We start from the raw sequence: 16,583 nt of genomic DNA, 5'->3' as shown, positions 1-16,583 counted from the left end.
ACTGTAATCTTACAGATTACAGTACTGTATGAAATAAATACACATCCCCTTTGTCTCTAATGGTCTGTCCAGTGTCCTGCATGCAGTTGTATATTATAAAAACTGTTCTTTCTGCCTGGAAACTGTAGATTGTACAATTGCAACCAAAAAGTGTCCCTTTACATCAAAAGTGGTTTTAGACCAGCTAGAAAACAGTGATAATAAATTAGAATCACATGCAGAATTGAGCGATAGTGATTTATGGGGAAATTCGTCATTAAACACTAAAAGTAATGACAGCGACAATTCTACAACTCAGCAAATTTCAGTGTTTTCTATTTGATTACATTAGTGAATCATTTTTATTATTATTATACTATCATTTGTTATAATTATTTATAGTTATTTATTATATTATAATTTATGATTTTGTGTTTCAAACTTTATCATACCCGGGATGTCTACTAGACTTATGTTTGGTCAGATTTAGGTGAGTTATTCCTAAGATCTACAGGCCTACAATATAAAACGCCAAATTTCAATGCAAAATAATGGTACCGCTTTCAGCACCTAAAATCTGAAATAATCATACCGCCAGGGAGGTTAATGTAGTTTCATTGCAATTAAAAAAACATCAGTTTTACAGGCTAAGCCTGGGTTCACATTTGGGCGATTTAAACACTGCATTTGATTCGCACAGGAAACTCACCTCATTCCTATGTATATCACATGCAATGTCTGTGGGGTGCGATTTCAGCCATACATTTTGTGTGGCTGAAATCGTATCCGGAGCAAATATGGTGCAGGAACCTTTTCTTCGCACCTGAATCACATTGCATTGGTGTGAAAATACACACTGCATTTTGCAATCTGTTTTGGTGTGTCATTAAGATAACATTGACACCAGCAGCAGATCACATGGACACCCTGTGATTGCAATGTGGTGCGGGAAATGCACAGGATTTGCTGCGTCACCTATGCAGTTTGCTTTTGATCGTTTCTGCTGTGCTTTTTGCTGTGTGTTTTGCATTTTTGCACATGCAATTTTAATGCGATTGGTGTTTTGCTTTTTTTTTTGCTTCTTTTTGATGGCCAATTTGTTGTTGGGCACTGGGGCAGATAAAAAAAACGTACATTGCAAATTGCGGTAAAATCGTGGCAAACCGCAGCAAAAACACACTACATGCTTTTTTGCAGCTTCTCTAAAAATCACAAATTTCCTTTAATTCATATCTAACGTTCTCCTTTTTATTTAAACCTCAGCTGAAAATTGTAGGTGGCATGTCCTTGAGTAAGCAACCATTATTTGTGAAATTGCTTGGGGTCCTTCAGATCAGAGTACATCCAACTGTAGAAATGATGTTGTTGCCCTTGAGGTTTGTTTTTACTACTTCTAAACTTCCTTTTACTCACAATAGACACAGAAAGTATTTTCTGATTGCTACAGATTGTTATCAATAAGTCCTATAAATTAAATTCATGTTACTATTGTTACATAATGTAACCATTTGTACAATGTTATGTGAAGTACCCCATGAGGAGTAATTCTTACAGCAGTATTTTTTCAGAGTTTATAGAAAATAATGGAACTGTTAAAATATGTAAAAAAAAAAAAAAAAAATCATAAACTGTTAGCTATAATATATTTTCATAAGAATTGCTAAGCAATTGCTCATCTGTCAACAAACTTTAAATTGTGCACTTGAAGTCATTTTGCAAGTCAATATGAACTGAAATTGCCGTTGTCCTCTGTTTTGTGGTGTCACTGTGCCCCCTGGTGTCCAGAAAATATGCTGCACAGATGATAATAAAGCATCACATTATCGCCACACATTTCAGTTTATTGTGCAGCAAAATAAATTGAAGACAGATTATGGTAGATGAATCCTCTAAATGCTTGAAAACACATCATTTTAGAATAAGAGCTTAATAATAGACAATGGCACAAACTGCAGGATCAATATAAAATAATAGAAAAGATTTAGTAAAATTGATACAAAAACTATACTTGTTACGAGGCGTCATGTACACTGCTGTTTGAGTTTGAGCTTTTATTTTTCTCTGCTTTTAAACTCCCCTCTATGTTAGCCTATAGGGTTGATTTACTAAAAGCAAATAGATGTGCACTTTGCAAAGAGCAGTTGCTCCAGAGATTAGTAAATGAGCAGAAACTCTGCTGACTTCCATCATTGTGTGTATATTTGTGTCACCGGCGCTCATCTGTAATTTTTAAAAATAGTGATCTGCTGCAGTTTCAGTGAACACCTCTAAGAAGAAGTGAAAAAATGTGTGGAAAATAGTTTTTATATGTATATACACATATTACTGCGCTTATTCCATGAAAAAAATTAATGCAATACACCTACAGCTCTTATAAATAAATAAATGAATCAATAATAAGTGAGTAAATAAACAACCAACTTGCTCAAACAATGTGATCCAGCCCATAAACGGTATTGTATCAATCAATAAATAAAAGTGCCAAAAAAAAACGTCCATTTCTCTTATATATATATATATATATATCTATATATATATATATATATATATATATATATATATATATATATATATATATATATATATAATATATGCAGCAGATCTTTCTATAGCACTACAAGTGAAACAATTGCTACTTATCCGTTTTGCAGGGCTTGAGTGTAACAGCAAGGGATTCCGTAGTGTAGGGTGTAAGCAAGGAAGATCTCTTGCGTACACACGATCATTTTTCGGCATGAAAAAAACATATTTTTAAAAAAATGTAATTTAAAATGATCGTGTGTGGGCTTCACATCATTTTTTAACAACGTTTTAAACTATGTCGTTTTTCGGGTTGTAAAAAATGATCGAGTGTGGGCTAAAACGACGTTAAAAACCTGCGCAAGCTCAGAAGCAAGTTATGAGATGGGAGCGCTTGTTCTGGTAAAACTACCGTTCATAATGGAGTAAGCACATTCATCACGCTGTAACAGACACAAAAAAGCGCAAATCATCTTTTACTAACACGGATTTAGCTAAAGCAGCCCCAATGGTGGCGTCATCCGCATGGAACTTCCCCTTTGTAGTGCCGTCGTACGTGTTGTATGTCACCGCGTTTTAATGATGAAGTTGGAAAAACTTCGTTTTTTCTACATGCCGAAAAACATTGTTTTTTTTCATGTCGAAAAATGATCGTGTGTACGCAGCATTAGGTTGTCCCCAGCAATGGCAGGCTGATGCAGTTTAAGGTGGCGGTAGATAACGCTGGAGTTGCAGCCTGGATTAGTTTGCAGCATGGGGAGCGATGGCACCAGTGTTTGTAGCGTGGCCGAGCTACAGCTGACAATAATAGAATGGCGTGTATTATACACGTCACTCTGTTTATAGTAAGGCAGCATGTGTGCCGAATGCAAGGCTAATTGCATTCGGCACTTCCGAGTTCCAGACTTGTACGCATGCGGCGCCAGGCGATAACGTCATCGCATGGTCGCGGCACTGCGTTCCAGCGTGGAACGCATTACGGGGCCAGGTGCCGATTACAGCTGTGTCCTTTGCACAGTGTGCAACTAAAGATAACTGAAGACAATTGCTGGTGTTCTCTTAATAATAATACTACAGGCAGGCAGTTGGTTCTGCTATCTGCAGTATAATCAGTATATATATACATCCCAGCTTTGTGCAGCTACATCTCCCTGCAGGCCATTAGTATGTCTGGAAGGACAAAAAGGAGAGGCAGAGAGTCATGAGCCGATACAAGAGGGCAAGCAGGCTCTGCGTCTAAAGGCAACAGTGCTGGTCGTGGACACGGTGCATCCTCATCAGCACGTGGCCATGGGACATGCTCGTCCTTTTTTTTGGCAGCTGGCCGTGTTGAGCCACAACATGCTGAAGACGGTAGAGTGGATGACCAAGCCGTTCTCATCCTCCTCATCTTCTCTCACCCAGGCTCAGGGTACTTTGTCTGGCAAAGCAGCTGCCAACGCTGCCTTTTCCCTCTGCTCAATGGCATCAGTCACTCCCTCCCTAGCCCCACCATGTCCTCCTCAGGAGTCCCCCGAACTGTTTGACCACAGTGTTGGGTACATGCTTCAGGAGGATGCACAGCGTTTTGAAGGCTCCGATGATGGTACCCAGCTTGAGGAAGGCAGTAACATGAGCACAGAGAGCGGGGGTGCCCAAGAAGGACAGCAATCTGGCAGTCATGTTCCCCCAGCTGCAGCATACTGCCAGGTTTGCTACAGTGATGAGGAGGGAGGGCATGATGAGGTCACTGACTCCACGTGGGTGCCTGATAGGAGGGAGGAGGAGGCACATCTCCAACGAGGCAGAATGCCCTCCAGGGGCCAGCTTAAGGGCAGCACACCAACTGCATCACAACGCAGAGCTCCGCATGTGCAGGGCGCTGCTGTCTCTCAGCGTTATTCCAAAAGTTCTTTGGTGTGGGCCTTTTTTGAGATGAGTGCATCAGATCACACTGCTGCTATTTGCAACATATGTCTCAAGCGTATCTTGTGTGGCCAAAACATCACCCGCTTGGGCACCACATGCTCGACCAGACATATGTCGACCTGCCATGCAGTTCGTTGGCAAGCAGCGCCGAAAGAAGTTCTCTCCCAGCCATCCACATGCCCAGCGGTTGAATGCCATCTTAGCTAAATTGCTAGCACTTCAAGTGCTGCCTTTTCAGTTGATAGATTCTGCCCCCTTCTGTGAGTTTGTGGAATGTGCGGTACCTCAGTGGCAAGTTCCCAAACGCCACTTTTTCTCACGGAAGACGATTCCGGCTCTCTACCGGCATGTGGAAGGCAATGTCCATTCCTCTCTGGACAGGGCGGTCAGTGGTAAGGTGCATATTACCGCTGACTCATGGTCCAGCAGGCATGGACAGGGACGTTACCTATCTTTCACGGTGCATTGGGTGACTCTGCTGGCAGTTGTGAAAGATGCAGGACAAGGTACCGTAGTGTTGGAAGTTGTTCCGCCACCACGCCTCCAAAATGCTACTACTGGTTGTGACACACCTCTCTCCTCCAACCCCTCCTCTTCTTCTTCCTCCGTGGCCTCTTCCTGTGCTAATGTGTCCTCGGAACCAGCAGTGCTCCGTAGGCGTTCAGGCAAAGAGATGCCATGTGGTGCTTGAGCTGGTGTGCCTGGGGGATCAGGAGCCACACTTGTGGAGAGGTTCTTTCAGCTCTGCAGGGGCAGGCTCAGAGGTGGTTGACGCCACGCCAGCTTAAGCCAGGAATAGTGGTTTGCGACAATGGCACCAACCTCCTCTCCGCCCTGCGACAGGGACAACTGACCCATATGCCATGTTTTGCTTATGTCCTTAACTTGGTGGTGCAGCGGTTCTTGGGCAGGTACCCGGGCTTAGAGGATGTCCTGAAGCAGGCCAGGAAACTCTGTGTGCATTTCCGACGGTCATATAATGCCAGTGCTCGGCTGGCAGACTTCCAAAAGGAAATACAACCTGCCCAAGAACCACCTAATCTGTGACATGCCCACCAGGTGGAACTCTACGTTGGCCATGCTGCAGCCGCTGCACATGCACCAGAGGGCCATCAATGAGTATCTGTGCCAATATGGCAGCAGGACAGGGTCAGGGGAGTTTTTTTTCCCCACGCCAGTGTGCCATGATCAGGGATGCATGCACTGTCCTGTCACCATTTGAGGAGGCCACGAGGATGGTGAGCAGTGACAGTGCATGCATCAGTGACACTGTCCCTCTTATCCACCTGTTGGAGCACACGCTGCATGGAATGGACAGGGCCCTTGAGGCAGAACAGAGGAAGGAAGAGGAGGACTTCCTTGACTCTCAAGGCCCCCTTTATCCAGACAGTGTTCCTGCTTGCCTGCCTATCACACAGGAAGAGGATGAGGAGGAGGATTGTGTCAGCATGGAGGTGGAGCCTAGCACTCAGCATCAGCAGCAGTCTTCAAGGTATCAATTACAGTCAAAAGAAACCCATGGACTTGTACGTGGCTGGGACGAGATGGCTGCGGATCCTGTCGTCCTCAGTGACCCAGAGGACTCCGCACCGAATGCCTCAGCAATCCTACGATGTATGGCCTCCCTGATCCTGCAAAGCCTGCGGAAGGATTCTCGTATTCGTGCTATCAAGGAGAGGGATCATTACTGGCTAGAAACCTTCCTTGATCCACGTTACAAGAGTAAGGTTGCGGACCTTATCTTGCCAGGGCAGAGGGAGCAGAAGATGAAACATCTTCGGGAGGCCTTGCAGAAAGTTCTGTGCAATGCGTTCCCAGAGACTGGGAGGTTATAAAATCTTGGTCCTGGACAACGTGTTGCCGAGGCTTCGGTCAGTCACAGAAGGAGCGGTGGAGAAGGTGGCCGTCTGACTGATGCGTTCAGACAATGTTTTAGTCCGCAGCCCCAAGGTATGACCGGTTCCAGCAACCATCGCTAGCGTCTCTTTTACATGTTGCGGGAATACTTAGGGGCAAGATCAGACTTGGACACCTTTCCCACCAAAAATCCTCTGGCTTACTGGGTCCTGAGGATGGATCACTGGGCAGAGCTTGCACAGTGTGCAATTGAGCTACTGGCCTGTCCTGCATCCAGCGTTCTTTTGGAACGCACATTCAGTGCTGCTGGAGGCTTTGTAACCGATCACAGGGTGCGCCTCTCCACCGACTCGGTCGATCGACTGACCTTCATAAAAATGAATAAGGCTTGGATCACCACCAGCTACCTAGCACCTGATGCTGATGTAACTGAATAATTGTTTTTGAATTGTCAGATCCCTTCAAGACTGCCTATGCTGATGCTGAGTGACTATCCTGTTATGCTGAGTGACTATCCTTTTCCTCCTCAATGATCATGCTGATAGCTTGTAAGAACATTTTTGGTTATGGGCACCCCCACCTGTGGCTAAGGCCCAATTGTTCTGCCCCTGTTTAACATGGGCGTGTAATTACAATTTTCGATGCAATACTTTGCAGCGGGCTCATTCCTGCGCTCCAACTAGAGTATCTGTGAGGGGTTGCTGTGTTGTGGCACCAGCACCGGTGCCTAAGGCCCAATTTTTCTTCCCCTGTTTGACAGGGGCATGTAATTAAAATTTTTGATGCAATACTTTGCAGCAGGGCTTATTACTGCGCTCCAACTAGAGTATCTGTGAGGGGTTGCAGTGTTGTGGCACCAGTGCCTAAAGCCCAATTTTTCTGCCCCTGTTCAACAGGGGCATGTAATTACAATTCTTGATCTAATATTTCACAGCAGGGCCCATTCCTGCGCCCACCAAGAGTAACTGTGAGGGTTTACAGTGTTGTGGCACCAGCACCACCACCACCAACAAAGACCCAATTTTTTTGCCCCTTTTCAACAGGGGCATGTAATTACAATTCTTGATCTAATATTTCACAGCAGGGCCCATTCCTGCGCCCACCAAGAGTAACTGCGAGGGCTTACAGTGTTGTGGCACCAGCACCACCACCACCAACAAAGGCCCAATTTTTCTGACCCCTGTTCAACAGGGGCATGTAATTACAATTCTTGATCTAATATTTCACAGCAGGGCCCATTCCTGCGCCCACCAAGAGTAACTGTGAGGACTTACAGTGTTGTGGCACCAGCGCCAGCAACAAAGGCCCAATTTTTCTACCACTGTTTAACAATGGCATGTAATTACAATTCTTGATATAATAGTTCACAGCAGGGCGTTCCAGCGCCCACCAAGACTAACTGTAAGGGCTTACAGTGTTGTGGCAACACCAACACCTAGAGCCCGAATTTCTGCAGAGTAAATACGACAGGCCCCTACTTTCAAACATCCAACTTACAAACGACTTCTACTTGCAAACGGAAGGAGACAACAGGAAGTGAGAGGAAATCTACCCCTAGGAAGGGAAATTCTCTTCTGTAAGAGGTGTCTCCTGTCCACTGATGCTTTATCACCAATCCTTGTTTCACTAAAAAACCCAAATTTTCAAAAAATCTTTTGTCATTGAGACAGAAAGTGAGTTGCAATCTTCTGAACAGATGAGCACAGGCAGCAAAACAAATGTTACAGGGGTGATAACCCTTCTCTTTGTTTTCCGAAAAGCTTAAAAATAGATTTTTTGGCTGGAGCTACACTTTAAAAAAGTACCAGTTCAAAATTACAAACAGATTCTACTTAACAACAAACCTACAGTTCCGGTCTTGTTTTCACCACCTGTATACTGCTGTTCAAAGTATATGGGGCCAAAGGGGCTGCTATTTTTCTCAATGATTTTTATCCATATTGAAGGGACCAGACATTACATTAAACACCTCACAGGCATACTATAGACAGGCATACTATAGACACCCAGCGGGTACGATATTTAAAGAAATTTTTCATTTTTTTTTTACTTTAAGCATCATTAAAATCACTGCTCCCGAAAAAACATCCTTTTTTAAAACTTTTTTTTGCATTGATACATGTTCCCTGGGGCATGACCTGGGTCCCCAAACCCGTTTTAGGACAATAACTTGCAAATTAGCCTTTAAAATTATCACTTTTGAATTCGAACGATCGAGTCCCATAGACTTCAATGGGGTTCTTAAGTTCGCATGAACGTTCGGTCCGTTCGAAGGTTCTGGTGCGAACCGAACTAGGGGGGGGTGGTGTTTGCTCATCCCTAGTGCAGACAAATGACAGCAGGTTCTCTGGAGTGAGGAGTTAAAATGTGAAATATTTGGCTGTAGCAGGAGGCAGTTTGTTTGCCAAAGGGCTAAAAAGTGATACAATAGGGGAAAGCTCACAATTGTATATAAAATATATTATAAAGTTCCTGATGCAGTATATGCAGTAAAAGTATGTATTTCCTAGCAACCACATCTACCTACCAGTTCTCATCAGCTTTCTAAAATAAATTATATTTTACATATGGAGGACTTTATCCCCACCCTATATAGGAGGGGGAACAGTTCAGGCTGACATGGAGACTTGGCAATATTTTAAAACCATGACCTCTAATTACAAGTTATAGCTCAAGCATCTCGCTCCCTATTACAATTAAAACTATCCTCCACTTTAGCTAAACAGGGGTGTTCTATAGTGATGTCGCAAAACCTGAAATTTTGCGTTCGCGAACGGCGAACGCAAAGCCACAGGGTCTCTTTCTGGCCACAAAAGTGATAGAAAAGTTGTTTCAAGGGGACTAACACCTGGACTGAGGCATGCCGGAGGGGGATCCATGGCAAAACTCCCATGGAAAATTACGTAGTTGTCGCAGAGTCCGTTTTTAATCCTTAAAGGGCATAAATCACCTCACATTCCTAAATTGTTTGGAATAAAGTGCTTTAAAACATCAGGTATGATGTTGTATCGATCAGGTAGTGTAAGGGTTAGGGTTAGGGTTACAGATAGGGTTACAGATAGGGTTGGGTTACAGATAGGGTTAGGGTTACAGTCTGTAACCCTAACCCTATCTGTAACCCTAACCCTGTCTGTAATCCTAACCCTATCTGTAACCCTAACCCTATCTGTAACCCTAACCCTGTCTGTAACTTACACACTCATGACATAAATTTTATTCCTCTATGCGTCAATCTTGGTGTAGTGATGACTGTGCTTGTGCGCACGTTTGGGAGATTGCAGGCGATGGGGGTTTTTCAAATCCTATGGTCGTGCTGAGGTAGTTCAGTGACTGTTAAGTGACACAGAAAACAATGATTCTGCAGTGTGGGCCCATTGTTGGCCTAGTAGGCTTTAATGATCTCCTTAGACGATCACAAAGAAATTAATGTTTTTTCTATGCAAAATTATCCAGCCGATCGCTTTTGGTCTGTTCACAATGAAGCAACGACCGTTTCATCTGGGGTGTGCCAACACAATACAGATGAGATGTGGCACTGGCAGGTGGGCACAGTTTACCCTGTGAGGCAAAGACACCCTGGCAGACAAAAGACTACTATTTAGTATTGCAGTGAATTTTGTTTTTATATCTTATCAACTGTGCCAACACAATATAGATGAGATGTGGCACTGGCAGGTGGGCACCGTTTACCCTGTGAGGCAAAGACACCCTGGCAGACAAAAGACTACTATTTAGTATTGCAGTGAATTTTGTTTTTATATCTTATCAACTGTGCCAACACAATATAGATGAGATGTGGCACTGGCAGGTGGGCACAGTTTACACTGTGAGCCTGGGCCCCTTAAATTATACAGCACCCCACAGCTCTGGGCCCCTCTACATAGCACCCAGCACCACTGGACCCCTTTATATTACACAGCAGCTTGCACCACTGGGCCCCTTTATATTACACAGCAGCTTGCACCACTGGGCCCCTTTATATTACACAGCAGTTTGCACCACTGGGCCCCTTACATTACACAGCGCCCCACAGCTCTGGGCCCCTCTACATAGCATCCAGCACCACTGGACCCCTTTATATTACACAGCAGCTTGCACCACTGGGCCCCTTTATATTACACAGCAGCTTGCACCACTGGGCCACTTTATATTACACAGCAGCTTGCACCACTGGGCCCCTTTAAATTACACAGCAGCTTGCACCACTGGGCCCCTTACATTACACAGCACCCCACAGCTCTGGGCCCCTCTACATAGCACCCAGCACCACTGTACCCCTTTATATTACACAGCAGCTTGCACCACTAGGCCCCTTTATATTACACAGAAGCTTGCAATACTGGGCCCCTTTATATTACACAGCAGCTTGCACCACTGGGCCACTTACATAACACAGCACCCCACAGCTCTGGGCCCCTCCACATAGCACCCAGCACCACTGGACCCCTTTATATTACACAGCAGCTTGCACCACTGGGCCCCTTTGTATTACACAGCAGCTTGCACCACTGGGCCCCTTACATTACACAGCACCCCACAGCTCTGGGCCCCTCTACATAGCACCCAGCACCACTGGACCCCTTTATATTACACAGCAGCTTGCACCACTGGGCCCCTTGCATTACACAGCACCCCACAGCTCTGGGCCCCTCTACATAGCACCCAGCACCACTGGACCCCTTTATATTACACAGCACCCTGCACCACTGGACCCCTTTATATTACACAGCACCCTGCACCTCTATTCTAACTAAACTATACAGTGTATAAATATGTGTACAACTCCTGGGATGTATATATATCCTCTACACACTGTTAACTGACTAGCCTGCCTAACTCCAAAAAATTACACACTCTCTCTCTCTCTCTCTCTCTCTCTCTCTCTCTCTCTCTCTGTCTCTCTCTGTAAACCACGCAGCACAGATTACAGAAAAAAAGCAGACTAATTGATTAGCCCTAACAAGGGCTGTTTGAGGTGCTGTTCTAACAGCAGAGATCAGATGAGTCTTTCAGGACTGGAGTACACTGGCCTAGCTATCGCTTTCCCTATAAAATCAGCAGCAGCAACACTGTCCCTCCTCTCACTAACAATGCAGGTTCAGAATGAATCTAAAATGGATGTTGCCCTAGAGGTGGGAGGGTCAGGGAGGGAGGGTATGCTGCTGATTGGCTGGAATGTGTCTGCTGACTGTGAGGTAGAGGGTCAAAGTTTGCTCAATGTTAATTAATAGGAGGCGGGGAGTTGGGGAGTGGCCTAATGATGGCGGAGTAGAAGCAAGTTGACTCCAGAGCTCCTCTAAGCCCCCGCTTACCTCCGGATTTCAATGAGCACTTGAGTGATTCCCTATGGCCGGAAAAAGTGTATCTTACCCGCCTGGCTGGAGGGAGTAGTGACGAGGTGGCTCCAGGATCGTAGCCTAAGAGGTGGACTGGGGATGAAGCAGGAGGAGAGAACCTCCAGACCCTCCAGAGTGCGCGGGCAGGCTGACATCCAGCAGTTCTTCCCCCAGACACGGGCGGCGGTGAATCGGATACGCTCAGCTGAGTCACGTGGGTGTAAGGAAGCGTGCGTCCCGCCGGCGTCCTTGTTCACCCACAGAGAGATAGCAGACCAAAGTGAGCCCTCCCAGGTCGGCGGTGACACGGACAGCGGAGCAAAAGGAGCAAAAGGTGGAGAGAGAGAGAGGAGACAGCCTGAGATGGAGGCACTACAGGGACTGCAAGAGGGAGAGCTGAGGTCTCTGAAAGAGGTGTTGCAGACCTTACCAACGCGAGCTGACATACTGGCTCTCCCTACACGCGCAGAGATGGAGGCGCTGGTGACACGAATGGAGGAGTCCCACCGGAGAGAGATGGAGTCGGTGCACGGGGAGATACAACATCTGACAGATAAGTTAACACATGTTGTTACCGAGGGGGGAATGTTGGAAAAGCGAGTAGCTAAACTAGAACAAATACAGAATACACATTCCCTCCAAGTTGATCTACTCCAGTTAAAGATAGAAGAGATGGAGGACAGAAGTAGACGCAAAAATTTGAGGTTCAGGGGGGTCCCCGAGACAGTGGGGTCTGAGGCGCTGCAGCAGTGCATAATAGCAATTTGTCAACAATTGGTGGGCCAGGGCCTCTCTCAACCCTTGGAATTTGAGCGTCTCCATAGAGCACTGGGCCCACCCTCACTGAACCCCAATAAGCCAAGAGACGTGATTGGTTGCTTCTTGAACTTTTCACATAAAGAACTTGTGAGCCGGAAAGCTTGGGATGCAGGAGGTGTGATGTATGAAGGGTCTAAGATACAAATACTGCCAGATCTCTCCCGTGCTACCTTACAAAGGAGAGCAATGCTGCGCTTGGTTTTAGATAGGGTTAAACAAGCAGGTGGAACTTACCGTTGGGGGTACCCCATAGCGGTCATTATCAAGAAGAACACACAGTCATTTCATCTACAACAGCCTATAGATTTACCTGAGTTGTTTAGGTTTATGGAGATGGAGGAGATGGAGGTTCCAAACTGGCTACAACATCTACCAAACCGAGCCTACAATACAACAAACTTCACTGGGCCTAAGAAACCAGAGAGAATAGAAAGAGACCAGGGAAGAGCCGTGCCTACATAGGATATTCATAGGATATAAAGTCCCTATAACACGATAGGACCAGTGACTATTAGAGGAAAGATGGGCTATTATTATTTTTTTTTTTTTTTGTGGTTTTTTTTTTTATTTTTATGGACCAAAGTCAGGGGAATGATGGGCTAAAACTTTGTTGCATTTTTTCTCTGTCTTTTGGGGTTCAACCCCCTTTTTTTTTTTTTTTTTACGTTTTTGTTGACGGGTCATAAGCTCAAAGCTTTCCTCACGGTAATTAGGGGGTACCTGAGCCATAGAGAGAGGGGTGGATTTTCTCCACTTCCACTAGACCACCGGCCACCGGCCACCTGCGTACCGTCCCCCCCCCCTCCCCCCTCCCCTTTTTTTTTCTAAGGCACCTCCCTTTTTTTTCCTTTTTGTTTGTATGTTTATGTTAGCCTCTAGCCTGGGGGTATGTACCTCCTTGGAGACCCCCCACATGGCCTCCAGTAGTTCAACTGGTTTGTGGATGTCTGTGGACGGAGGTAGGGACACCATGAGGGGCTCATGGGAGAGACCGATGGACTCCGGGGCTGGTTCTAAGCTAATGCGGGTGGCTCCCCCCCCCCTCCGCGCCTCCTGTGGAAGGGGAACCAGAGGGAACCCCAACACTATCACATAGGAAACACTGTTTTTATTTATTTTTTATTGCGGATTAACGCTATGTTATAATGTCTCACTTTATGTAGATGTGTTTACCGGAGAGCTCAGGCCATATTAGGAGCTTGAGGAGCTTGAGGAGTTTGAATTTTCATTTATCAATAAGTCTCCCCTTAAGGTATTTTTTTTTTTTTGGGAGACCTTAAAGATGGGAGATGTTGTCCCTAGAGGATATACAACCTTAAGAGTGATATGAAAGAAATATCACGAGCGTGTTAGCACAGGAGTTTACGCGACACTCTGTTTGCCTTTTTTTTTTTTTTTTTTTTTTTTTTTTTTTTTTTTTTTTTGGTTCTTGAAATTGTATTATATATGCACAATAATTATCCTGGTCCCCTCGAACGAGGAGACGAGAATACAACACAGTAGACCCTTGAGGTCAAACACAGATAACACAAGTAACATTTATGTAAATCACGATGTGGGTGTGTAAACACTGGGAAGGAGGAGAGGAGAGATGGGGAGAGGTGGGGGAGCCGCCACCTAAACCCCCTGAAATAGTTTGGGAGCACAGTATAGTGCTTCATATAATGGTCGGTAGATGGAGGGGGGCGGGCGAGAGGGTGAGATGCTTGAGGTCCTCCCTCGCTCTCGAGGGGCGTGTTCCCCCCTTCCCCCTGCCCCCTCCCCCCCAGTGGATCTGGGGGGGGGGGCAGGGGATGAGGGGGAAGAGGAGGTGAGAAGTGGAATATTGGGAGGTTAGGGGGGTGGGGAGAGTTGACTAGGGGGGGTGGGGGGGGGGGAGGTGGGGGGGGGCGGAAGGTTTAAGATGGGGGCTCGGGAAAGGAGGGAGGGAATTGAGGCTGGTAGGAAAATGGGACGAATCTATAGGGTATCAGTAAAATGGAGGGGCGGGGGGCGGAGTAGCTGGGAGTACAAAGTTTTGTGGGTTTGTATATAGTACTCTTGGGACTTGATTTTTTTTGTTGTTTTCTCTTTTTTTTTTTTTTTTGTTTTTTCTTTGTATATCTAAACTACTCTTAAGTGGGAATAATTAGACAAATAGATATAGTACTCTGCCGAATTGGTCCAATCCCCGGAATAGGAAATATCCACTGACCAATAGGGGTTGGGGGTCATAAGTGGGTTCTTTCTCCAGGTGAGACATAAGGGAAGGGGAGGGAGGTGGGAGGGAGGGTAGTAGGTGTGGGATCTAACCTAAAATATAAGGTGTCTTGTTTTTTGTTTTTTGTTTTCTTTTTTTTTTTTTTTTTTTTTTTTTTTTTTTTTTTGGCCATTCCTCTCTCTCGGTTCTTCACCTACCCTGCATCACTAGCGCATTTTTTTTTTTTTTTTTTTTTTTCTTCTCTTTTTTTGGTTGTCCTCTTGGTGTTCAGATGGAGGGAATACAAATTACATCTTTAAATGTCAGGGGACTTAATACCCCTGAGAAACGCAGGATGCTAATGAGGGATATGAGGTCCATGGGAACAGATATCGGGTATATACAGGAGACGCACTTTAGATCAGGTGGGCTCCCTATATTACAAAATAAGTATTACCCATATGTGTATCATGCGGAAAACCAAGAAGCAAAATCTAAAGGGGTTTCCATCCTGATATCAAATAGGATCCCATGGATCCTAGAAAATATATATCAGGATCCAAAAGGGAGATATCTCTTCCTAAAGGGGACAATAAGAGGGATCAAGGTGACTCTAGCTACAGTGTATCTACCAAATGTACAACAAGATGCATCTCTGAGGAAAATTCTGAGGGCCCTGATGGCAGTCTCAGAAGGTAAATTAATATTGGGGGGCGATTTTAATATCCCACTAAATCCAAAAATGGATTGCTCCCGGGGGACCTCGTCTGTTGCAGATGGAATCAGAAGGGGGGTGCTGGGTAGACTTTATGAGGCCCAGCTGGTGGACGTATGGAGAACGTTACACGGAGAGGAGAAGGACTACACTTTCTACTCCAACCCACATCAGGTATACTCTAGGATTGACCTGTTTATGGTACCCCAGTATCTGGTTTCATCTGTAACAGAGGTCTCCATAGGGAATATAACGTGGTCTGACCACGCGCCGGTGAGTTTATGTATCTCGTTGGCAGGGACGGAGTTGGCCCAGGAAAGAAGGTGGCGTCTTAATGAGAGCCTCCTACAGAATGAAGAAGTGAGAGAGGAAGTTGCCCGGGATATTACAGATTACTTCCAACTGAATGATACCCCTGGGAGTAACCCTGGGATGGTCTGGCAAGCCCACAAGGCAGTAATTAGAGGGACACTGATGAAACATGGAGCGAAAATAAAAAAGAAACGTGACCAACAAGTAAAGAATTTATTAACAGAGATTCAAACACTAGAACTCCAGCATAAAAAGACATTGACCCCTCAAATAGGTAGAGAACTGAGCCATCTGCGGAGGCAGATTACAGAACTGCTACGATATAAGGCAAAGGCAATTATACAAAGGGGCAAAAAAATAAACTACGAATTCGGGGACAAGTGTAGCAAACTGTTAGCGGGGAAGCTGAAAGAAAAGAATCAAGCAACGTATATCCCACAAATTAAGGGGCAGGAGGGGCACTTAAAGCGGAAACCTAAGGAGATAGTGGAGGAATTTGGTAGATACTATTCCAACTTGTACAATCTGGCTCAGACATCGGTGCCCCAAACAGAGATAGATGAGTATCTTTCAACAGCGGATTTAGTTAGATTGCCCCCTATTGCCCAGGCCAGCCTAGATATCCCCATCTCAATAGAGGAACTAGAGTCAACACTAAAAACTATGAAAGAAGGGAAAGCCCCGGGACCTGATGGTTATACGATTAGATACTACAAGGAGTTTTTACCATATCTGAGTGAGCAAATGACAAAAGTTTTCAACGAGATGGGCCGTTCTGCCGCATTCCCGCCGGAGGCCTTACTAGCTCATATTACAGTGATCCCTAAGGAGGGGAAGGATCCGGCGGAGTGCGGCAGTTACAGACCAATCTCGTTGTTAAACTCTGACCTGAAATTGTTCACAAAGATATTAGCCAGTAGGTTGCAGGTGTGGCTTCCGGATCTGATAGATAGGGATC

General features: G+C 45.3%; 1 protein-coding gene across 1 annotated transcript in view; it reads right to left on the bottom strand.

Annotated features, from left to right (window-relative positions):
- ADGRD2 (adhesion G protein-coupled receptor D2) overlaps positions 1-16,583 on the bottom strand; it is a 999,543-nt gene that overhangs the window by 741,314 nt on the left and 241,646 nt on the right. The window lies entirely within an intron of this gene.

Source organism: Rana temporaria, chromosome 9, assembly GCF_905171775.1.
Source record: "Rana temporaria chromosome 9, aRanTem1.1, whole genome shotgun sequence".
Taxonomy (NCBI): domain Eukaryota; kingdom Metazoa; phylum Chordata; class Amphibia; order Anura; family Ranidae; genus Rana; species Rana temporaria.
The sequence above is the reverse complement of the archived record's forward strand: the minus strand, read 5'-3'. Positions and strand labels throughout refer to the sequence as shown.